This window comes from Mobula birostris, chromosome 1, assembly GCF_030028105.1.
Source record: "Mobula birostris isolate sMobBir1 chromosome 1, sMobBir1.hap1, whole genome shotgun sequence".
Classification (NCBI taxonomy): domain Eukaryota; kingdom Metazoa; phylum Chordata; class Chondrichthyes; order Myliobatiformes; family Myliobatidae; genus Mobula; species Mobula birostris.
In genome coordinates, this window is record NC_092370.1 from 172,074,932 (window position 1) to 172,101,686 (window position 26,755).

The 26,755-nt window shown below is 41.7% G+C and overlaps 1 protein-coding gene across 8 annotated transcripts in view; it reads right to left on the minus strand.

The window, feature by feature from the left end:
* The window catches only part of LOC140201653 (spectrin beta chain, non-erythrocytic 1-like), a 325,497-nt gene that overhangs the window by 228,889 nt on the left and 69,853 nt on the right, over nucleotides 1-26,755 (minus strand). The gene's annotated exons all lie outside the window — the stretch shown is intronic.

Sequence of the window (26,755 nt, forward strand, 5' to 3'; positions counted from 1 at the left end):
GTCTCACCCAGCTCAACCTTTCCGGTTCTGTCTTTGTATATAGGCTTAACATCCGCTTTCTCCATAACCACTCCACGAGCTGCCTGAGCACTCTGCTTCCTATCCCCCTGAAATTGCAGTGTAAACTTCCCAGAGCAGCGCTAGCAAACCTTCCCGCAAGGATATAGGTCTCCATCCAGTTCAGGTATTCACCATCCCATTTGCTCAGATTCCACTTTCCCTGGAAGACAGCCCAATGACACCAAAATATGAAGCCCTTCCCTCCTACACCATCTCTTTAGACACATTTTAAACTATATTATCTTCCTATTTTGTTCCCATTTTGTGGCACAGGTATCAATACTGAGGTCACTGCCTTGGAGGTCCTGTCTTTTAATTTAGCACCTACTTCTCTGAGCTCACTTTGCAGGACTTTTTCATCTTTCCTGCTCTTGTCACTGGTACTGATATGGGCCGCAACCACTGGCTGCTCACTGTCCCCCTACGAATGCTGTGGACTCGATTCATGACGTCCCTGGTCCTGGCACCTGGTCATCTGGGAATCAGCTGGGACCACCCAGGAATCTCATCTTCATCCACAGAACCTCGTGTCTGTTGTCCTAACCAATGAATCCCCTATCAGCTCCCCTCTTCCCCCTCCCCCACCCTTTCCCTTCTGACCCACAGAGACAGACTCAGTGCCAGAGATCTGGCTGTTGCAGCTTTCTGCTGGTAGGTAATCCTCCACCACCAAAGGTATCGAAAACAGTATCATTGTTGAGGGGAATCGCCACATGAATACTCTGCACTATCTGCCTATTCCCTTTCCTTCTCCTGACAGTCGCCCAGCTACCTACCCTCCCTGCAACTTAGGTGCAACTACATCCCTGTATTTCATATTGTAGTTGAATAGCAGGAGAATCAGAAACAAAAGAAAATCTGCAGATGCTGGAAATCCAAGCCACACACAAAATGCTGGAGGAACTAAGCTGGCCGGGTGGCATCTATAGAAAAGAGTACAGTCGACGTTTCGTGCCGAGACCCTCCAGCAGGACTGGAGAAAAAAAGGTGAGGAGTAGATTTTAAAAATGGGGGGAGGGAGAAACACCAGGTGATAGGTGAAACCAGGAGGGGGGAGGGGTGAAGTAAAGAGTTGGGAAGTCGATTGGTGAAAGAGATTCAGAGCTGGAAAGGGGGAATCTAATAGGAGAGAACACAAGGCCATGAAATAAAAAAAAGGGGGGAGGAGCATCAGAAGGAGGCAGAGGGCAAGTAAAGATATGAGGTGAGAAAGCAGATGGGGAATGGTGAAGGAGAAGGGTGGGGGTGGGGCGAGGCATTACCAGAAGTTTGAGAAATGGATATTCATGACATCAGGTTGAAGGCTACCAAGACGGAATATAAGATGTTTTTCCTCCAACCTAAGTAAGGCCTCATCACAACAGTAGAGGAGGCTATGGATTGACATATCGGAATGAGAACAGGAAGTAGAATTAAAATAGGTCGCCACTGGGAGACCCCACTTCTCCTAGCAGATGGAGCGTAGGTGCTCAGCGAAGCAGTCTCCCAATCTACATTGGGTTTCACCAATATACAGGAGGCCACACCAGGAGCACTGGACACAGTGTATGACCCCAACAGACTCACAGGTGAAGCGTCACCTCACCTGGAAGGACTGTTTGTTGCCCTGAATGGCAGTGAGGAAGCAGGTGTAGCCCTTATCCTTGCAAGCAGAACAAGTGCCAGAAGGGAGATCAGTGGGGAGGGATGAATGGACAAGGGAGTCATGTAGGGAGTGATCCCTGCGGAAAGCAGAAAGTGGAGGGGGGTGTGACGGGAAGATATGCTTGGTAGCGGGATTCCATTGGAGATGGCAGAAGTTCCGGAGAATTATGTGCTGGAGACGGAGGCTGGTAGGGGAGGATGAGAGGAACCCCATCTCTGGTAGGGTGGCGAGAGGACAGGGTGAGAGAAGACGTGCGTGAAATGGAAGCGATGTGGTTGAGGGCAGCGTTAATGGTAGAGGAACGGAAGCCCCTTTCTTTGAAAAAGGTGAATCAGAGGCAAGTTGATGGACATGTGAAAGAGAATAGATTGCTCACAAGTGTGGGGGTAATTTATGGGATTTGTGGTACTATCCCAAATCTGCTATAGACTTGCCAAAGTTGTAAGGAAATATGAAATATGCAATTGTTCAAAACACTTAAAGATTCAGATGGCTGGGTTCCAGGTAAAAAGTTATTCATCCACATAATATGCTCTTTAAAAAAGATCACATTTGCAGAATGTTGTCAGAAAAGATGAATCAAATAAGTACCATAAATGGGCTCTACAGAGCAATGGGTTGAGTCAATGTAGGGACAGGTGGTTTGGTATCAAGATTAATCTACAAAAAAAAGGCATGTTTATCTCACATAACCATCAGTTCCAGAGGAGTCCATCTGTTCCATTATTAAATGCCATCCAATTTGTTCGCACTGATTTTATTAAGGTTAATGTATTTTTCAGTGAGATAAAAATCATGGATTGACAATAATGTATTTAACACGTGCCTCAACCATTTCACAAAGCAAGAATTAACCTTTTGTGTTAGTTAACAGATAGAAAATGATAAAGCCGGTCTGCACTGTCAGCATAAAACCTGGGTTATAAACTAAAATCTGTTTTAGACAATGGACTGAATTAGTAAGATGTTAATCATTTACTAAACTTCACTTTAAGTGTAAGGAGCAGCTGTGTCACTGCGACAGGACAGCTGTCAGTAGAGTATTTGTCTGCTTCATAAATTGGTGTTAAGAATGAACAGCTGTTACCTGTGAAATGAAGAAACATAATTAGCTGCTGTTGTCATTCTCAGAGATGGACTCATTCATACATTGTGGTTAGACAAACTGGTGTTACGCTTTACTCCAAAAGATGGAATGCCTTTTTGAATGGGTCTAATATCCTTTTGGTAAAATCTTTGACATAATGGCCATGACATCCATTTCATTAGTTTCAATGAAAGAACTTCAATTAAAAATTGATATAATACTCCTTATATTCCATTTGGGTAGCCTCCAACCTGATGGCATGAACATTGATTTCTTCAACTTCTGGTAATTACCCTCCCCCCCCCCATTCTGCATTCTGGATTACCTCTTACCCCTTCTCGTCTCTTCTCCTCACATGCCTATCACCTCGTCCCTACTCCTTCCCTTTCACCCAAGGGCCACTCTCCTCTCCTATCTGATTCCCTCTTAATCAGCCTGTTACCTTCTCCATCTATTACCTCATGCTTCTCACTTCATCCTCCCTTGCTCACCCGGCTTCGCCTATCTCCTTCCAGTATGTACACCTTCCCTTTCCCCCACCTTCTTATTCTGGCTTTTTCTCCCTATCCTTTCTGGTCCTGGGCCAAAATGTCAACTCTTTATTTCTCTCCATAGCTGCTGCTAATACCAAATGTCTATTCCTTCCCATAGATGCTGTTCCTCCAGCATTTTTTGTGCATTACCAAATGTAATTGACACTCCAGTTAGCGGATGGGCCACCAGATATGATAAGTAGCAGAGGAGAACAGTTTCAGTTCCAATGGGCCATCCTTGGTGCTAATTGGAAAGGATAAATGTATGGGTAAACAAAGATTGAATGTCAGAGGACGTAAAGTAACACGATCCAGAATCTCTAACTTCTCATTCAGATCAAGGTAGAATGGTCACAGAAGAACGGTTCAAGAAGCCGCATACAAGAAATTAATTCAATAGCATCAAGTTCATTTTGAAGTCACCATTTAAACAATTTTGGCTTGTAATCTCTTAAGATAGTCAGCTGTTAAGTAAATTGAAGTGAGATATTTGGCATAAACTCTTAAAAATGATTTATTAGAAAAGGATTGCAAGTCAGTGCACTTGTCAAAACTGTTAATACAATTTCCATTACTCAACCTGTGTCAATTTCTTCCAAAGTCTTACTGGCATGAAGATGACATGACATGGATTCCTTTGCGCCATGTAATTGATCAAATGCTATTTAATATGATGATGCTATTTTAGTTTCTGGGTTACTATACATCAGTGCAAATGTTGACTGGCAACAACAGAAGGGCTACTGTTCTCTGAACACAAAGGAAATACTTATGTGAACCCTTACAGGCTCTTTTCATATGTCAAAACAGTACAGGACAACATGGAATATTGTAAATACTATAGTAAATACCAGAAGCATTGATATTTCAATTTATACTTTACTTTGCTTCTGCAGTCCTTAGAACCATAATAATTTCAGTCTTCATTCAAATACCATGGATAGAAGAGTAGAACTTATATTCTAACCACAAAGTAGAAATGCTGTTCTGTTATCAGAGCATACAAATAATCCTCTCTGTTTCTGCTGACTCCTCCTGCCACATACCACCATTCCAAAAATAAGTACACTTGAGAAGCTATCATGGGAATAAGGCCGCTATGGGAATAGAGGAAAAGGCAGCAGGCAGACAGCAGGACAACTGGTGCAGGCAATATTTCCAACAAATCATAAGCCACAGGTATATAGAAAACGTGCACAAGCTCCCTCAAATCTGACCCTACACCCACCACAAATCATGTCAGACCTTCTGTATCATAGACAACTTGTTTTTTTTTAAAGTTTCATGTTGATACTAATGGTTTAGTGCTAGTTTGTGTTCAGTTATAATTGGTCAAGAAAGTGGAACTAAACCTGCAAGAATGGGGCCGAGATATCAATTCATTTTTGGCACTGTTGAAAAAGTCAGCCTCTGTTGGCCATCCACAATTGGAATCAAGACGAAATGATGAGCCGCTTTGTGAAACAACTGCAGACCAAGTGATGAAAGAATTCCTACAAAAGTATTATGAGGGGAGTATCTGGATTTTAAACCAGCAGCAGTAAAAGATTGTATAGAAATCTCCAAGAAAGGCAGGCATGTACTAACTACAAATGGCACTGTGGTTATTTACCCAGATTCACGGAGAGCATCTCCTAAACATGAAATCTCTTCCAAAGCTGTCCTCTAAATCACTCATTATCCTGACTTAGTCCTTCATTGTCCAAATCCTGGAATTCCTGGCCCAAAAGCTCAGTTGAAGGAAAGAAAATTTAGAGGGGATTTGAGAAAAAAAAATGTTCACTCAGATGGAGATTGAAGTCTGGAACTCACTGCCTGAGTATGGTTGTAGGTATTCTGACAACATTTAAATGTATAGACAAATAGCTATAATGCTGGTATAAAAGGTTAAGAGCCAAGAGCAGGAAAATGGGGTTGCGAAGACAGGCAGTTGATGGCAGCAAGGTCACTGTGGGCGAAGGGCCTGTTTCTATTCTGTCTGACTCGAAGCTGGCTGAGTGACTCACTACCACATTCACAAGGGCCTTTAGGGATGAGTAATAAACCCAGCCTTGCCAGTGACATTCTGTTCCCAAAAATCAATTATAAGAAGTTTGTTGCTTGGTGGAAATTCACAGGTAATGTTGTTCCTGGGTCCTGTTTGTCTTTTTCCTTCCAACTGGTAGAGATGGAGATTTTGAATGAGACATTGCGGCAGGTGATAATTCTTGGATATGACCTGATACCAAATGAGTTTGTGATGCCTAGTGTATACCAATGTATCATCAGCTTTGGTAAACTTTGTCTTGATGCACCCAGGAATGCTGATGGAGGAGTCTGGTGCACGGTTTGAAATGTATAGTTCCAGAATGATTTTGTTGTTGACCAGGGAACAGCTCGCCCAATTTCGGCAGAGGGTTTGAAATGTACTCAAGGGTGAATTTGTATGAATGACTGGGCAAGATGTACCTTTGTCATATCAAAATCCAGTGCTCAGCGAATACCAGTCAGTCTGCTGAATTTTGTCATCTCTAGGAACGGATTGTAATAAACAACATCTACACAGACCTGGGGACACACAAAGGCCAGCTTGGTATAAGAGAATCTGGCTGCTCATGACCATCAGGTAATAACTTCATCAACATTATAGTTTGAATCTAGCTTCATATTATTTAATTATTCTAATGCAACAGATTAAAATTTTTTAAGAAGATTAATGTCAGTAAAATCTCCTAATCACTTTAATGAGGCTTCATTCATACAGTGCTAAGGATTTGTCCCTGGAAAGCACAGTGCCACAACTAAACGTTTCAGAGCCTCATACTTGATGTTACTTTTTTTAAAGTCGGCAAAACTGTGAACTTTTCAGCCTCAGTAGGATGTTATTGAGATGATTGTAAGTAGCAAGCCTATTACAAAAGCTCAATGCAATAAGGAGGAACAAACTGAAATGAAAAGATATTTCAATGGAATTGAATATTGAGTGGAGACAAACTCGAGTCATAGATTCATAGAAAAACACAGCACAAAAACAGGTCCTTTGACCCATCTAGTCTAGGCCAAACTGCCTACTCCCATCGACCTGCACTGGGACTATAACCCTCTATACCTCTGTCATACATGTGCCTATCCAAACTACTCTTAAATGTTGAAATTGAGCTTGCATGCGTCACTTGTGCTGGCAGCACATTCCATACTCTCAGGACCCTCTGAGTGAAGAATTTTTCCCTCACGTTCCCCTTAAATTTTTCACCTTTCAACCTTAACCCATGACCTCTTGTGGTCCCACACAACCTCAGTGGAAAAAGCCTGCTTGCATTTACCCTATCTATACCCCTCATAATTTTGTATACCTCTATCAAATCTTCCCTCTATTCATTGGATTGTAGAAAATTCAGTCCTACGCAAGTCAATCTTTCCTAACTCAGGTCCTCCAGACCAGGCAACATCCTTGTAATTTTTCCCTGTATTCTTCAATCTTATTTACATCTTTCCAGTAGGTAGGTGACCAAAACTACACACAATACTCCATATTAGGCCTCACCAGTGTCTTATACAACTTCAACTCAACATCCCATCTCCTCTACTCAATACATTGATTTATGAAGGCTAATGTGCCAAAAGCTTTCTTTACAATCCTATCCACCTATGTCACCACTTGTAATGAATTATGGCTCTGTGGCCCGGATGCCTTTGTTCTACCACACTGCTCATGTCCTGTGTAAGACCTACCTCTGTTTGCTCCTACCAAAGTACAACACCTCACTCTTGTCTGCACTAAATTCTATCTGCATTTTCAGTCCAATTTTCCCAGCTGTCCAGATCCCGCTGCAAGCTCTGATAATCTTCCTTGCTGTCCACCGCACACCTAATCTTGGTGGCATCTACAAACTCGCTGATCTAGTTAATCACATCATCCAGATGATATAGACCAGGGGTTGGCAACCTTTTTGCCTCTGTGGGCCGGATCGCGTATTATTGAGTGGACGGTGGGCCAGATAAATGCCATTAAAAAAACTTGAAATATGGGAATTAGCCATTTAAATACATCTAGTTATGTTTTGCCTCAAATTAATGAATAATGCATGCTAGAAAATCATTTGTGCTTAAGGTTGCCTACCCCTGATAGACGATAGACAAACAATAACAGACCCAGCACCAATCCCTGTGGTACTCCACTAGTCTCAGGCCTCCAGTCAGAGAGGCAGCCATCTACTACCACTCTCTGGCTTCTCCCACAAAGCCAATGTCTAATTCAATTTATTACCTCATCTTGAATGCCGAGTGATTGAACCTTCTTGACCAACCTCCCATGCAGGACCTTGTCAAATGCCTTGTTGAAGTGCATCTAGACAACATCCACTGCCTTGCCTTCATCAGCTTTTCTGGTAACTTCCTCAATGAACTCTATAAGATTGGCTGGACATGACCTATCATGCTTAAAGCCATGCTGACTATTCCTAATGAGTCCATGTCCCTCCAAATACTCATATATACGGTTCCTCAGAATGTCTTCCAATAACATTCCCACTACTGATGTCAGGTTCTCTGGCCTATAATTTTCTGGCTTATTCTTAGAGCCTTTTTTAAACATTGGCTATTCTTCAATCCTCCTGTACCTCACCCATGGCTAATATCTCTGCTGAGGCCTCTGCAATTTCTGCACTTGCTTCTCAGTATCCAAGGGAACATCCTGAGGACTTATCTACCCTAATTTGCCTCGAGACAGCAAACGCCTCCTGCTCTGTGATCTGAATAGGGTTCATGACCTCGCTCCTGCTTGGCCTCATTACTGTAGACTCTATGTGCATCTCCTGAGTAAATACAGATGCCAAAAATCCATTTTAAGACCTCCCCCATCCCTTTTGGCTCCATGCATAGATTAACATTTTGATCTTCTAGAGGACCAATTTTGTCCCTTGCAACCCTTTTGCTCTTAAAATATCTATAGAGTCCCTTAGGATTCCCCTTCACCTTGTCTGTTAAGGCAACATTATACCTTCTCTTACCCCTCCTGATTTATTTCTCAAGTATTATCTTGTATTTCTTATACTCCGTAAGTACCTCATTTGTCCCTTCCTGTCTATACTTGCTATGCACATTTTTTCCCTTAACCAGGGCCTCAATATCTCTTGAAAACTAAGGTTCCCTAAACCTGTTATCTTTACCTATTATTCTGACTGACACATACAAGCTTTGTACTCTCAAAATTTCACTTTTGAAAGTCTTTCACTTACAAAGTACACCTTTGCCAGAAAGCAGCCTGTCCTAATCCACATTTGCCAGATCATTTTTATACCATCAAAATTGGCCTTTCTCCGACTTAGAATCTCAACCCACAGACCAGACGTATCTTTTTCCATTTTTACTTTGAAACTAATGGCATTATGATCACTAGATGCAAAATGTTCCCCTACACAAACTTCTATCACCTGCCCTGTCTCATTCCTTAATAGCAGTTCAAGCATTGCACACTCTGTCATTGGGACTTCTATGAAATGATTAAAGAAACTTTTCCTGAACACATTTGACAATCTCTATCCCATCTAATCCTTTTACAGTATGGGAGTCCCACATTATGTGTAAAGTTAAAAATCACCTACCATAACAACCTTGTGTTTCTTGCAACAGTCTACAAACTCTCTGCAAATTTGTTACGCTGAATTCCATGGACTGTTGGGTGGTCTATAATATAGCTCCATTAATGTGGTCATACCTTTCTTATTTCACAGTTCCACTCATAACGTCTCACTAGATGAGTTCTCCAGTCTGTCTTGACTGAGCACTGCCATGACATTTTCTCTGACTAGTAACACCACCCTTCCCCTTTAATTCCTTCCACTCTGTTGCATCTAAAGCAGCAGAACCCTGGAATATTGAGCTGCCAGTCCTGCCCTTCTAGCAACCAAATCTCACTAATGCCTACAATATCACAATTCCAGGTGTTGATCCATGCCCCGAGCTCATCTGCCTTTCATACCATAGCTCATGCATTGAAATATACACAACTCAAGACATTAGTTGCACCATGCTCAACTTCTTGATTCTGGACTTAGTGATCTTAACAACATCTGGCTCCACAACCTGTCCACCATCTGATCTGGCGCTCTGGTTCCCAATCCCCTGAAACTCTAGTTTAAACCATGCCCACCCCCACCACCATCCATGCAGTACTAGCAAACCTTCCTGCTAGGATATTAGTTCCCCTCCAGTTCAGGTGCAAACAGTTTCTTCCGTGCAGGTCCCACCTTCCCTGAAAGTGGGCCCAATCATCCAACTATATGTCCTCCCTTCCACACCAACTCCTTAGCCAATTCTATAATCTTCCTTCTTATATAACCATATAACAATTACAGCATGGAAACAGGCCATCTTGGCCCTTCTAGTCCATGCCGAACTCTTACTCTCACCTAGGCCCACCAACCTGCACTCAGCCCATAACCCTCCATTCCTTTCCTGTCCATATAGCTATCCAATTTAACTTTAAATGACAGCATCGAACCTGCCTCAACCACTTCTGCTGGAAGCTCATTCCACAAAGCTACCACTCTCTGAGTAAAGAAGTTCGCACTCATGTTACCCCTAAACATTTGCCCTTTAACTCTCAACTCATGTCCTCTTGTTTGAATCTCCCCCACTCTCAATGGAAAAAGCCTATCCATGTCAACTCTATCTATCGCCCTCATAATTTTAGATACCTCTATCAAGTCCCCCCCTCAACCTTCTACGATTCTTCTGGCCTCACCAGCACTTGGTATGGCTAGCAATGCAGATATCACAACCTTTAATTTAGCATCTAAGTCTCTGAACTCGCTTTGCAGAACCTCGGCACCCTTCCTACCTATGTCATTGGACCACGACCTCTGGCTACTCCCCCTCCCACTTGAGAATGCTGACTTGATCCGAGACGTCCTGTACCCTGGCATCCGGGAGGCAACATTCCATCTGGGAATTTTGTTCTCATCCACAGAACTTCTTTTCTGTTCCCCTAACTAATGAATCCCCCTTCACTAGAGCTTGCCTCTTCTTCCCCCCTTCCCTTCTGAGTCACAGAGCCAGACTCAGTGCCAGAGACCAGACCACTGTGACCTTTCTCTGCTCGATCATCCCCTCTCAACAGTATCCAAAATGGTACACCTGTTGTTGAGGAGAATAGCTACAAGGGTACACTGCATGGCTGTTTAGCTCTTTTCCCCTTCCTGACTGTCACGCAGTCTCATGTGTCCTGCAACTTGGGTGTAATTACCTCTCTCTCTCTATCCATCACTCCCTCAGCCTCCCAAATGATTTGGAGTTCATCCATTTACAGTTCCAAATCCTTCTCACAGAGTGAATTCATCAGGGACACTAGAAGTTTCCCTGCCTTCCTACATCCTACGACAGGGAAACAGGGAAAGAAAAGATCATGACTGATAGTAGAGTGCTCTTTACATACTAAAGAAATTAATAGTGAGATTAGTGAAGGATAGTGATGGAATTATTTACAGCTAGAACAGTGCATAGTGATAGTCAGAGAATAGACATGACTCAAGTGCATTTTTCTTTTGGGTTGGAATTTGTCTGACTCATGAACTAAAGTAAAACTTCCTTGCAATCAGTGACATTTCTGTGAAATTCTAAGATCATACCAAGAAGGAATGAATGATTTGAAAAATAACTTAAGTGCCTTGTTGGTAACTTGGCAGAGTTTTCAGACCTCTTGAGTTTATCTTACTGAAATCAGAGGTAAAAGAGAAGGATTCCAAACTGTGATGATAAGCTCGCCAACAAATTTAAAAGCTATACAAAGCATATCAACTTCTGTACTTTGAAAGGTGCATTGATTTTGAATGAACAACATTTTTTAACGAAGACTTCATAAAGGATCAAGGCTCGCAGTGAAGATAAATTATTTGTGTGAGACAGCAAAGGGCAAATTAAATGAGGAAATAACTGTTCAGCAATGGCAAATCTGAATATTAAATTCTGTACTGCAACATCCTGATTGAACTTTTAGTATTCTGAGAAATTATGATTAGAGTAGGAGAAGGATAATGAGCTTTAGTGGTACAGGGAGGATATTTAATACAGGTTGCAGCAAATTGAGAATATTCAAAATATTACTCAGAAGTTAATCATTTTCAAAGTAATTAAATGATACACTAAGCTGTAAGCACACATCTATCAGAGACATAAAGCAACTTTCTGGTAAAAATAACAGAAGTGAACATAGAAAGAGTTATTTAAATACAATAACAGGTAAACAGTATTAATCTTAAAGCTGACATATAAACAGTGCATTTTTCTTTTGAGATGGGTCCTAAAGATACTGTAATCTTTCCATTCTAATCAATGAAACCAAAATAACTTGTTATCTGATCTTTTATTTATTCATTCATTTTTTTTAGATCAAGGCAGCACTGGTGGGACCAACATTTATTTCTCATATCCTATTGTCCTTGAGAAGATGTTGATGAGCCATCTTCTTGAACTACAATTATCCCTCTAGTGAAGAACCTCAAGTGCATTTGGGTCAGGAGTTTCAGAATTTACACCCAGTGATGATGAAGGAATGGAAATATATTTCCAAGTCAAAATGTAATGTTTATCATGATGATGTTCGTATTGTTAGAGGGGTCACAGATTTGGGAGTTGCTGTTGGACTAGTCTTGGTGAGTAGTTATAAATCATTTTGCATTCTAGTCACGATATGCTTGTGGTAGAGGGAATTAATGTTTAGGGTGGTTCTTGAAGACCATTCGAGCAGGTTGCTTTGTCGTGGCTGGATCTGAGCTTTCTGTGGATTTTTTGGGGCAACATTTACCCAGGCAAGTGTTCTATGGCAGACACAATCTCAGTGGCTCTTCAGAGGGCCTGAGATCACCTGGGCAATACAAACACCTATGTCAGGATGCTGTCCTTTGAATATAGCTCAGTGTCTAACTCCACCATTCCCACAGTTCAGATCGAAAAAATACAGAATCTGGGCCTCTGTATCTCCTTCTGCAAATGGATCCTTGACTTCTTCACCAGAAAACGACAAACTTTGCAAATTAGTAATAACATCTCCTCCTCACTGACAATTAAAACCGGTGCACCTCAGGGATGTGTGCTTCACCCACTGCTCTACTCCCTCTATACTCATGACTGCGTGGACAGGCATAGATCACATGCCATCTATAAATTTGCTGATGCTATTAAATTGTTGGCAAAATCTCAGGTGGAGATGAGAGGTCACACAGGAGCGAGATATATCAGCTGGTTGAGTGGTGTCACAGCAACAACCTTGTGTTTAATGTCAGCAAGACCAAAGCGCTGATTGTGGACTTCAGAAAGGGTGAGACGAAGGAACATGAACCAATCCTCAAAGAGGGATCAGAAGTGGAGTGTCAATATCTCTGAGGATCTAACCTGGTCCCAACATATCAATGCAGCTACAAAGAAGGCCAGACGGCGGCTACATTTCATGAGGAGATTTGGTTTGTCACTTAAAACACTTGAAAACTTCTACAGATATACCAAGGAGAGCATTCTGGCAGGCTACAAGACTGCATCGATAATTGGTATGGGGGATGGAGATGCTACTGCACAGGATTGAAAGAAGCTAAAGAAAGTTGTAAAATTAGTCAGATCCATCGTGGGTACTAGCCTCTGTAGTATCCAAGACTTCTTCAAGGAGCGGTGCCTCAGAATGGTGGTGTCCTTTACTAAGGAGCCCATCACCCAGGACATGGCCTCTTCTCCTTGTTGCTATCAGGAAGGAGGTACAGAAGCCTGAAGGCACACACTTAGTGACTCAGGAACAGCTTCGTCCCGCTGACATCAGACTTCAAAATGGACAATGGGCCCATGAACATGACTTCACTTTTTTTTAATTATTTCTGTTCTGGCACTAATTTTGATTTAACTATTTAATGTACATATTTAGTTACTGGAATTGATTTATCTTTCTTTTATATTTATCATGTATTGCATTGTAAGGCCGGCTGGTGGCACAGTGAGATCTGCGCCGGACTCCGGAGCGAAGGTTCCCGAGTTCGAATCCAGTCGGGCCACTCCCGGGCATGCTTTCCATCCGTGCCAGGTTGAGTGTCGAGCTTGCAACTAGGCCTCATTAAAACAAAACTGCGCTGTGAGAAGGATGTGGGGGACTACTCACAGAATCTTTCCTCCAAGCCAACCACTTGAAAAAGCGGTTGCCGAGGCTCTGGCAGAGTATGGAACCCAAAAAAATAATTGCATTGTACTGCTGCCACTAACTTAACAAATTTCACGACATATGCTGGTAATATTAAACCTGACTCTGATTCTGAAGTGAAAAATCCATTACACATCTACCTGGTGCCTTTCTGATGGTGGAAATGCTTTCTAGTGTCAGAAGACCAATCACTAGATACAGAATACTCAGTCTCTGACCTGCTCTTGTAACCACACTATGTGGCTCCTTCATTCAATTCCTAGTCAATGGTGACTTCCCCGTGATATTCGTGGGGACACTGGTGAATCTAATGCCATTGAATGTCAAGGATTGGTGGTTAGACTCATTCCTGTTGGAGATTTATTTATTTACCTTCCAGCCCTTCACGCCACGCGGCCCAACGACCCAACACCAGCCTAATCAGGAGACAATTTACCATGACCAAATAACCTACCAACCGGTATGTCTTTGGACTGTGGGAGGAAACTGGAGCACCCAGAGGAAACCCACGCGGTCACGGGGAGAATGAATAAACTCCTTACAGGCAGTGTCGGGAATTGAACCCCGGACGCCTGTACTGTAAAGTGTTGTGCTAACCACTACACTACCATGCCACCCACGGGATGGTCATTAACCGTTAGATTGTGGCTCAAATTTAACTTTCCACTTGTCAGCCCAGGCCTGAATGTCATCTCATTTCTGTTGTTTGCAGGTATGGATTATTTCATTTGCTGAGGTGAATGAAATTTAACATTTATTAACAAATATACTACTACTACTACTACGTCGACTCAGGCCTAGGGGGCCAGCGTCGGGCACGATGACGGACTCTCCACTTCTCCCTCTCCCTCACCAGTGTGTTCAGTTCATCTACATTAGCCGCGCCGCTTACATCCTTACCTTTTAATATAGAAGGAAAATCATTTATGAAGCAGATAAAGATGACACTGCCTAGGGAAAATCTTGAGGCTATAATGATTTACCTCCAACAAGTGCCACAATTTTCCTTTGTGCAAAGTATGATTTCAGCCAATGGAATAGTTTTGATGATTGATAGGACTGACTAAATTAGTCTGATCATATTTGATCTGCCTTTCTGTGAACAAGGCTTAGCTGGACAATTTTTCACACTTAAGAGTAGGTGCCTGTGTTGCAAAGGAAAAGCCAGGCTGGAAGTTCAGAGACTTTTGGTTCACAAGTTAACACTACTACAGCTGAGATGCTACCTAGTGTCAGACTTTCTTATATCCTGTGCTCTCAGCTGTTGCTTGATATAACATAGAATTAAATCAACTGGCTGAAGAATGGGTTCTGTGATGAAGTGGATCTCAGAATTAAACCAAGATTGCTTCAACACTGCAAGTTGATTACAGTCAGGAGTACTTCACCTTTGAGATAATTAGAGATTATGCCAAAATCTATGGAAATTTTTTATTAAGATTGAATTAAACACTACTTTGATCATTACTTATTAAATACATTACTTTCTAAAAATTATTTTGCAGGGGCAAACAAGTAACTTCAAGTAAGTGAGTGGATAATTTCACTCACCTCAACTTTTAACTGATTCCACAACCTATGGACTCACTTTCAAGGATGACTTGTGTTTTCAGTATTATTTATTTCTATTATTACTTGTATTCTCACAGATTGTCTCTTTTTGCACACTGGTTGTTTGTCAATCTTTGTGTATAGTTTTTCACTGACTCCATGTCTTTCTTTGTTCTATTGTGAATGTCCACAAGAAAATCAGAAAATCAGAATAGATAGTATAGGATGACATATACATATCTGTACTTTGATAATAAATTTACTTTGAACTTTGAAGTAAAACTTTTAGTTTTAATGTTTTATATTCATCTTCAGATCATCTTCATTGATTTGGATTTATTTTTACTGTGGTCATAGTACACTTGCAGAAAGCATTTTGTCAGCCCTGTGTGGGATTTAGAAACTGTTCCACTCTAACCCTCTTTCCCAAGGTTTAACATTGATTTTCCTTTTTTTAAGTATACATTGCTCACCTATGAAATTGCTGCTGGATTGCTTTCAGAATCAGAATGAGAATCAGGTTTAATATCACCAGCAGATGTCATGAAATTTGTTAACTTCACAGCAGCAGTACAATGCAATACATGATAAATATGGGAAAAAACTGAAGTACATATATTGTATATTAAATAATTAAAATAAGATAATTGTGCAAAAACAGAAATTTTTAAAAAGCAGCGAGGTAGTGTTCAGGGATTCAATGTCCATTTAGAAATCAGATGGCAGAGGGGAAGGAGCTGTCCCTGAATCGCTAAGTGTGTGCCTTCAGGCTTCTGCACCTCCAACCTGACGATAACAGTGAGAAGAGGGACAAACATAAAAATTGCTGGTGAACGCAGCAGGCCAGGCAGCATGTATAAACCTGCATGCATTGATTACTGACCAGATCAAATAGATTATCACTACTTAGTCTACCAGAACTCTGAATTACTTATTCTCCAACTAAATCTCACATAAATATTCTTTGTTCAATGAAGAATGATTCCAACTTATCATATCTTTTTGCTGAAGTCCCTCATCTTGATTCCATTCTGGTAAATTTCCCTTGAACTATCCCCAAGCACTTCACATCCTACCTTTGGCACACAAAGCTGGAAACCATCGAAGATTTATGAAGTACAACATAATTTCATTTCTTTTATACTCTTTGGAATGGAAAATTTTAACTCCTATCCTTGCACCCACTACACTCACTCTTAAGAGCAGAACAATCACATCGTCATGCTCACTGATGACACAACAGTGGTGGGATTCAACAACAACAACGATGAAATGGCCTACAGAGAGGAGGTGGAAGAGCTAGAGGCCTGGTGCCAGGCAAATAACCTCGTCCTCAATGTCAGCAAGACAAGGAAGATGGTTTTCATCTTCAAGAGAACTCACACCACTCACATCCCTCTTTAGATCATTGGCATAGCAGTGGAAACTGCAAGCAGTCTTAAACTCCTGGGAGTGCACATCATATGCAACCCCCCATGGCTGAAGAACACAGTCAAGAAAGCTCAGCAACGCCTCCACTTTCTGAGGAGACTGATGAGAGCGGGACTTTGCACATCCATACTCGTGTCATTCTACAGATGCACAGTAGAGAGCATTCTGACAAGCTGCTTGGCCCCGAACTGCACAGGGATGGGTGAAAAGGCTCCATAATGGATAGTGAAACTGCCCAAAACATCACCAGCGCCAGCCTACCCATCATTACGGACAGTTGTACAGAAAGATTCCTAGAAAAGAGTCAGTAACGTCATGAAAGATCCCACACACCCTGCTCATGGACTGGTTGTCCCACTCCCATCAGGGAGGAAGCTACGTAGCATCCATGGCAGGAGCACCAGACTCAAAAACAGTTAACTTCTCTGAGCAGTAAGACTGATCAACAGGGTGAGAGTGGAAAGTAAATGAGATGACTTGAAAAGGAATCTGTCACCTGTGGCTATTTCCTGTGTCAGTTGTTCCAGACGGAGCAAGGGCAAAGGTCTCCTGCTCCTCAGTTTCCAACCAAGTTTCCTCCAACAGTCATCCCTCACATTATAGAAACATAGAAAACCTACAGCACAATATAGGCACTTCGGCCCACAAAGCTGTGCCGAACATGTCCTTACCTTAGAGCTACCTAGGCTTACCCATAGCCCTCTATTTTTCTAAGCTTCTTGTATCCATCCAGGATTCTCTTAAAAGACCCTATCGTTTCCACCTTCACCACCACCATCTTCTCCAGGATTCCGCCATCACAAACCTTCTTCCCTCCCCTTTCATCAGTCAAATAAATTAATCTGCCTCTCATTCCCACAGCGATCCCTGCCTCAGCCTACATTCCTTTTTTATATCCATCCCTCCCCTACAAGTTAAAACTAACTTGATATCCCTCTTTTCCACAGTACATAATTATCTATTTAAATGTTTATTTTCCTTTTATATCATCTCAATGTGTACTTAAGAATATATAAATAATTGTAGTTTTATACATATAAAAAAATGGAAAAGGTTATATGTGTGAAAAAAGTACATGATATTTGTGAATTCCTTATCCAAATAAAAATAAAATTAAAAAAAAAGAAAAAGTACTCTGTTTTTCTCTCTCTATAGAAGCTAGCTGACCTGCTGAGTGTTTCAGGCATTTTTAGATTTTTTGGCAACTGCAGTTTTTGATTTTCTTGTTCATGTAACTATTTGAGCTATCTTGCTGTCATCATGTTTCAGGACTCCTGTGTACAACACAGACACATGAGCAACACAGAAACAACAAATCACATGGTGTTAAATTACAGATGGCAGAGCAAACCATGAAGACGATTCTACCGGTCAGACTACTCTGCAAGGAGGTACAGCAGCCCATAGACCCACATCATCAGGTTCAAGACTCTGGAAGGTGAGCAGTTAATAGCATGTTGCACAGAATCATGATCATGAGCAGATAGCTCTCACCAATAGCAGTATGACATGCAAAGGAGCAGAAAAATGAGGAGAAGGAAGATGAAAAAAGGGAGAAGACAATATAGAACTGTCCATTCCAGCCAGCTTACCAAGCTGAAGACCAGATCCGTAACCCTAATTTCCCTTCAACAATAGTCCACGGCTTTCCTTTCTATCAATAATATCACAGCATCATTTCCCCAAACCAGACGTTGTAGCCCTAGTAAAATAAATATTTGTGTCCATATTTCACATTGAAAATATTCCAATTAACAGACAATAGTGAACTAATCACCTTTCCTTCAATACTGTGATTTCTGCGTGCCTAAGTTGGACCTATTCCTCCTACTCAAAGCTAACCAAGAGGCTGGCGGATGGCTACTGAATTTCAACAAGAGAGCTCCAAATGACCTTGAAGAATGACTCTGAGAATATGTGGGCCTGGATGCCTCAGCTCCAGATTGCAGCATCTCAGCATGTGCAAGACCAAACCAGGCTAAGCAAGGAAACAGCAAGGACACTGCCACACTGGCAGAGGTCAGAGGATGAAGGCCATCATGAAGGAATACTGTTGTGTGTCGACCAGGCATGCCTGAATACTTCTTTAACATCGTCAAATTGATGCCAGTCTATCGCTGCACTGAATTAATTGGCCTGCAAATCCCACTTTGGTCATGAGTCTATATTATATCCAGCGCAATATCCTGGCTAAACTTTTCATATTTTCACAATTTTTGTCATGATAGAAAGTAAGAAAGCATCATCTCTCAAAGATCCCACCATCCAGGCCAGGCCGTCCTTATGCAGCTACTATCAGGCAGGAGGTACAGAAACCTGAAGTCCCACGCCATCAGGTTCAAGAATAATTACTTATCTTCAACCATGCAGCTCTTGAACCAACTGGCACAACTCTAATCACTACATTCTGCAATACCATGAATACTTTGACCACTTTGCACTAAAGTGGACTTTGCTTTTTATATTCCATTTGTGTTTACTTGTATAATTTATGTTTATTTTGCAAATTTTGTTATATGATGTTATGTGCCCATGACACAACTGAAAGTTCTTCATTACATTGCTATTTACATGTACAGTACAATAACTCAATTTTGACTTCAAATAATTGGATAATATTAGTCAAATATAGCCTTTTCTTAAATCCATGTCAATCCATCTTTCTTCAATATTTTTGATTAAAATATTATATTTTCTATGGTACTCATCTTAAGCTAACTAATTTAAACTCCTCTGAAATTATTGGAGTGGATCACTGAATAAGGAAAATTCTAAATCTTTTTCTGGATCAACAAACATTGATATTAAACAAATCATGGTACCATTTAAGGATGTTGGTTCATCAATAAGCAGTCTTATCACCTTAAACACACACCTACACTAAAAGGCCATGTTCAGGTTTCAAAAAGGCACCTGGATGGAGGAAAGCCACTGTAGTAAAAAAAAGGGTACATTATCTGGATACTAAAATAGTGCAATCTTTTCATCTTGATAAATGCATATCGATCATAGTAACACCTTCACTTATGTTGAGTTTTACTGTGAAATGACCACCTTAAATCAATAATCATGCTAGCTCTCGTAATACTACTCTTGTCAATGTAGACAAAATTGTGCCTATTTGTCTCCCAAGTGTATCATACTGTAATAGATATTTACCCGAAACACTGATGCTACACTATAATTACAGTATTTCTATATTCAGCAAAGCAAACTTTTAGAGTAATACAGTTCTGTCATGGCATGTAAAAGTCATACTGTAATATACTGTTACTGAAAAAATTGATGTTTAGATTAGATTAGATTATGAGGGCATGCAGTCCTCTTTTATTGTCATTTAGTAGTGCATGCATTAAGAAATGATACGATGTTTCTCCAGTATGATATCACAGAAATACAAGACAAACCAAGACTGAAAATCTGACAAAAAACACATAATTATAACATATAGTTACAACAGTGCAAAGCAATACCGTAATTTGATAGAGAACAGACCATGGGCACAGTAAGAAAAAAGGTCTCAAAGACTCTCAAAAGTCCCAGCAGACGGTAGAAAGAAGAAAAACTCTCCTTGCCATAAACCTCCAGCGCCGCAAACTTGCTGATGCAGCACCCTGGAAGCACAGCCGACCACAGCCGACCCTTGAGTCCGTCCGAAAACTTTGAGCCTCCGACCAACCCTCCGACACCGAGCACCGAGCACCATCTCTGCCAAGTGCTTCGACCCTGGCCCCGGCAACAGGCAATAGGTAAAGCCAAGGATTTGGGGCCTTCCCCTCCGGATGTTCTCAATCGCACAGTAGCAGCAGCAGCGAAGCGGGCATTTCAGAAGTTTCTCCAGATGTTCCTCCATGCTTCTCACGACTGTCTCCATCAAATCAGGATATTGCACGGTACCTACTTAACAAATACCGCTATCATTTCGGAGCGGCCGCGCGCACTGTGTAGCGCCGCCATCTTCTCCTCCCGCACTTGGTTTAATTGGTGCTTTTGTGATCTCATGAGATTAGCTGTATACATGTTATGTTGAACACTGGAAAACATAATTGTGTCAGCTTCTTTGCATAGTGATTTGCAAAGAATTTCCAACAGAAGTAGCTTTCACATGTGCATGTCCCATGATGTAATTTCAAGATCTTCAAAAATTAAATTGGATTGAACGAGAAAACAGGAACTCTAAAGTTCGAAGTAAATTTATTATCGAAGTACATATACTCTATGTCACCACACAATACCCTGAGATTCATTTTCTTGCAGATATTCACAGTAAAGCAAAGAAATAGAATAGAGTCAATGAAAAATTACACACAAAGAAAGATATGTAACCAGTGTGCAAAAGAACTGGTAGCAAACCAAAATTAACCATGCCTACCTAGCTCAGGATAAGATGGGCAAAAAACTTGTGCAAAAAGCTCATAGCCATGATTGCAGCAATTTGCTTGCCCTGGCTGGTCAGCATATCAACAGAAGGCTCAGGCCTTCTTGAAAGGCTGATAGAGACTCAAGGTGGCTAGTACAGATTTAAAACAGTCGACATCTCTTAAAGTAGTTTTTGTGTCCCTGAATAGAGAATGTGAGCTCACTCACTAACCTTGGGGCAGTGACTCCATTGCAAGAGAGAGACAATGAAGGTAGCCATCACTCAATCTGATACCCACAGCACCATTTTGTAGAAGGTGAATCTGTACGTAATGAATAGTGGCATGCCGCCAAGTTAGAAGGGGAATACTTCTTTATTATGACACAAGAGGGGGGCAGTTGCCCAAGATGGCTCCCAATAACGCAATCTCCTTTGTACTTTTATTTTCCTTACTGCCCTACAACTAATTGTCTCTCACTTACCCCTCGACTGGCAGTTGATTCATTTATCATTTACCTACTCCGAGGGGTAATTTACAGCAGCTACTTTACCCACTGACACACCTTGGGATGGGGGAAGTGATCAGAGTGCCTGGCAGCAGCACATGTGGTCATCGGAAGAATGTGCAAAACTTCACACGGGTATCACCCGAGGTCAGAATCAAACCCAGGTCCCGGGACTTGTGAGGCAGTAATTAGACTGCTGTGCCAGCAGCCTCAGACTCAGAATCAGGTGTGTTATCATATTCTTATAGGGCATGAAATTTGGTGCTTTGTGTCAGCAGTACAGTGCAAAGACACAAAGAAAAATCCCACTATAAATGACAAAATAAATAATGCAAAAAAAAATGGAAGGATGGAGTAATGCTCAATGAATATTAGAAATCTGATGGCAGAAGGGAAGGAATTGTTTCTGAATTGTTTCCAGAGGATGAGGATGCACTGGTCTTCAAACGAGTACCTAAATGAGGACTTTGGTAGGGCAGCTGACAAAGAAAACAGAGGTGCATATAAAACAAAATGCTGGACCCATTGACGGACCTGCCTGGATCCGCATGTACAACGGCAAGGAGCAGAAGGGAGCGCCCCATCAACGTAGTGTGGGTTTTCGTGGAAAGAACACGGTGCATGCCAATCAACATGTCCACTGAGAGCTGCTCCTTCAGAAAGGTGTTCATGGCAGGAATGCTCTTCCTTTTCTTCTTCTGGTTGATTGGATCTGCTTAAGGCCGATTCTCTCCATCTTCTTCCTCCTAACAGGTTACCCTACTCTTTGGGTGCTCTTCTCACTCACTCTCGTCATACATAACCCAAGGAAATGTATCACCAAGGACTCTACCGCTGGAAGTAACAAGGTTTAGAGGAAGCCTAATATGTCAGGTTTAAATTAAGCCTTTGACACGGTTCCCGAAAATTGACAACGTCTGCAAACAAAAACCGGTGGCACTTGACAACCACTTCTACATTTCAATCGTCGCCTACACATAACTGAAAGTTCTTTAAATAGTGTTTCTATGGATAGATGGTGCTGGAGGGTGGGGGAGGTGGGGTGGGGTGGGGTCTAGCTTGTCACTGCTAACCGTTGGGATCTCTGTGTCATTTGAACAAATGGCATGAGAACCGCTGCTTATATCCAGTTTTGGCAATGCTGGAATCCAATTAACATTGTACAAGCATTGCAATCATGATCTGCCTGCCCTGCATAGCTTTGGTATATATAAGCACTCCCAGTGATACCACCCTTAGCAGTCAAGCAACTGGCAGCAAACATGTTGTGTCTCCGTACCTTGTTCAAAATATCCAAAGGATATCAACTCCCGGAGCATTTAAACAATTGGCACTACAAAGCCAAATTTCATGGCTTATAAATATATCACAGATTCTTCATGTCAGTACAAATACAGTGAGATAATAGACATGACGTTTTGCATCAAATAGCCTTCTTGTCATTTACTGTGCTAATTCTACAGAGCTCATTTGATTCTTTGTATGACATAAGATGCTATGAACACTCATGGAAATGACGTTTGATATATACACGCGAATGGGAACTAGTAATTCACCCCTTCTACCCTCCACGACCAACCTGTAATGCTGCTCCGATCCCATTCTCAAACCTTCACCCTTCCCCACCATCACCATCCCACCTCCCCCATTTCACTTGTTGTGTCACGTCATGAAAGTTACATTTTACATCAATTGAAATGAAGTGCCATTTATTTTGGATCAACTATTGTTTTCAATTCCACCTTCAAGATATAACATTTTTCTGCACCTGTCCTCAATTCCATAACAGCCTCCGCTGTTTTTATACTAAGATGTCAGTTTAATATCGTGACACATTATTTATCCAAGTACATCAGGCACTGGATCAAAATCACACAGTTCGCTTCATAAATTATCACAACAGCTGGAGGAGACTTTCACTGCCTCATTCCATGTAGATGCCTTGCCAGTGCCAGGTATATTGAACCATCTGCTTTCTGGAGATCAAGGTTATCGGTTGCGCAATTGTAATTGTGGGGTTGTTCCGGCTGCTCTGGGCTTTGTGTCTATGGGCTCACTTGAGTTCTGAATGTTTGCTTTCATTGTTTGCATGATCTGTGTTTTTTTCCCTTCCTCTGTGTACTGGGTGCGTGTTAGTCTTTTTTTTTTAAATGGGTTCCTTCCAGTTTCTCGTTTTGTGGCTGCCTGTAAGGAGACGAATCGCAAGCTTGTATAATTTATGCATACTTTGACAATAAATGTACTTTGAACTTTGGAGGAACTCAGTCTGCACGTAGGGAAAGCACAAGGCTGTTGTGTGACAATAGGCAATAGGTGCAGGAGTAGGCCATTCGGCCCTTCGAGCCAGCACCGCCATTCACTGTGATCATGGCTGATCATCCACAATCAGTATCCAGATCCTGCCTTATCCCCATAACCTTTGATTCCACTATCTTTAAGAGCTCTATCCATCTCTTTCTTGAAAGCATCCAGAGACTTGGCCTCTCCAGCCTTCTGGGGCAGAGCATTCCATATATCCACCACTCTCTGGGTGAAAAAGTTTTTCCTCAACTCCATTCTATATGGCCTACCCCTTATTCTTAAACTGTGGCCTCTGGTTCTGGACTCACCCATCAGCGGGAACATGCTTCCTGCCTCCAGCGTGTCCAATCCCTTAATAATCTTTTATGTTTCAATAAGATCCCCTCTCAGTCTTCTAAATTCCAGAGTATACAAGCCCAGTCGCTCCAATCTTTCACATATGACAGTCCTGCCATCCCGGGAATTAACCTTGGGAACCTACGCTGCACTCCCTCAATAGCAAGAATGTCCTTCCTCAAATTTGGAGAACAAAACTGCACACAGTACTCCAGATGTGGTCTCACCAGGGCCCTGTACAGCTGCAGAAGGACCTCTTTGCTCTTATACTCAATTCCCCTTGTTATGAAGGCCAGCATGCCATTAGCTTTCTTCACAGCCTGCTGTACTTGCATGCTTGCTTTCAGTGACTGATGTACAAGAACACCTAGATCTCGTTGTGCTTCCCCTTTTCCTAACTTGACTCCATTTAGATAATAATCTGCCTTCCTGTTCTTACCACCAGAGTGGATAACCTCACATTTATCCACATTAAACTGCATCTGCCATGCATCTGCCCACGCACCCAGCCTGTCCAAGTCACCCTGCATTCTCATAACATCCTCCTCACATTTCACACTGCCACCCAGCTTTGTGTCATCGGCAAATTTGTTAATTCTACTTTTAATTCCCTCATCTAAATCATAAATATATATTGTAAACAGCTGCGGTCCCAGCACTGAACCCTGCAGTATCCCACTGGTCACCGCCTGCCATTCCGAAAGGGACCCGTGTCTCAGTGTGGACTCAGCTCTGTGATTTGTATGTACAAGCAAAATAAAACGGAACAGCAAAACATGCCTGTTAAGGAGATAGGTCCCACAAAATTTATTAGTATTGAAAGTAATCTGTTGCTTTGCATTTTGCACCATTCCAAAAGTCAAAATTACCCTCATTTGGTTGCCCTGAAGGTACCCTCCAACCTTGCTGCTCCAGTCCAGTATCGACTGTTAAAAAGCAAAGGGTCAACTGATTTGTATATCCCCTGCTAATGATATTGTGAAAGACAGGATTACTGTGTCAGTGGGGAAGTAGTAGGAATAGCTGAGAGCAGTTTAAAAGGTAGCCTTTAAAGATTGGAAATCGCTGTACGCTGTTGACATCAGGCTTTGGAAACAGGTACGTGGCGAGTCGTCACCAGTCTACAGGATATGGGAATCATTGAAATCAAAGGTCTCATATGGTTACTTTGAAGAATGTCTTCTACTGCAAAGGAGGGACCAGCTAACACAATAAGAACTGGAAAAAAAAAGCATTGTTGAATCTGACCATCTACAGCTGAAACTCAGCAAAAGCGAGACTGTAGGAAATGAAAGGCCTGGAAGCAGCTGGGTGTAGGGTAGTCAGAGCCTGGCTGTCGGGTCAATGGGGTTTGTTCATGCAGCTGTCACTCCCGAGCTTTCAAAATCTAAAAGCAGGCGCAAGACCAGCCCTCTTGTCATCAGTGGACGAACTGAGCCGAGTGTGAGGGTAAGGGCACCACCTAGGATCATTTTGCAGGGGGGGTGCTCATTCTCAGTAGACCGATACATACAGTATTAAGGAGTCAGCCTAGTGGTTAATGGAACTCTATTACAGCTCAGGGCAACAGAGTTCCGAGATCGATCCTGGTGTCCTCTGTAAAGAGTCTGCATGGTCTCCCTGTGGATTGTGTGGGTTTTCTCTGGGCTCTCTTTCGGGTAGTGCTCCCACAGGTCCAAATGTGTACCAGTGAGTCGGCTAATTGGTCATTGTAAAGCGTTCTGCAATTAGGTTAGGGTTAAATTGGCGGCACTGCCCGAAGGGCTGTAAAGGCCTAGTCCGCACTGTATCTCCAAATGAAAACAAAGTCAGAGCATCTTCTGAATTCCAGACAAATGATCCTGATTGCAGCATGCGGCCTGCCCTTCCCCACAACCAAGGGCAGACATGTGGTTCCCATGGCCCAAAATGCACACACACAATGCTAGCTTTACAAAGTATTGGCCCTATTTTATCTTTGACTTTACAGAAATTGGAAGTAGTTCACCAGAACCATGACTTCAAAGAATGACAATGCATAGAAACAGGTCACTCCTCCCTATCATAACTACGTTGTCTCTTTATAAGATCCTATCTAATTAATCACATTTCTTTGCTTTTTTAATCTCCATCACCATGAAAATATTGCCTCAAATACTTAAGAAATCTCTTTTTTTAAAAGTATTTGCTTTCACTGCCTTCAAAGCAATATCCTCCAGTGCATCATTACCCGCTGCAAGAAAATATTCTAGTCTCCCCCCTCCACTGGAAATATTTTCATCAATACACAGCCAAAAACCTCTATAATTCAGAACAAGTCCAACAAAGTTTCCTGAAAGTCTATAATTTATGGAAAAAAGAGAATAGCACCAGCTTTTCTGGTCTTTCCAGGGGTGTCATATGCACCATGAGTAGATGCTGGAATTTTGGTGTCTCTTGACCTGCTAATCTTAAGTGTCATACTTTTAGAATGACATTTCAGGGTTTTACAGAAGAAAAACAATACTGAGGGGTTTGCTGCACTCAGAAAGGAATATTGTAGAGCAAAACTTTACTAAAGTTAGTTCCAACTTATTTTATTTATAATCTCATAAATTTAGATTGTGATCCCCGGTAATTTTCCAACATGTGATACCATATAAAAAAATCAAGATTGCCAACTCAGCAAAACCTTTGTTCACTGTGGTCTTAGATGCGTGAAATGTTGCAGTTGTGTTACAGGTACTGATAACTCCAATCCTACAATAACTACCACAAAATCACTACTGCAGATTCTATAAATAATCAACAAATCAGAATACAGTGGACAC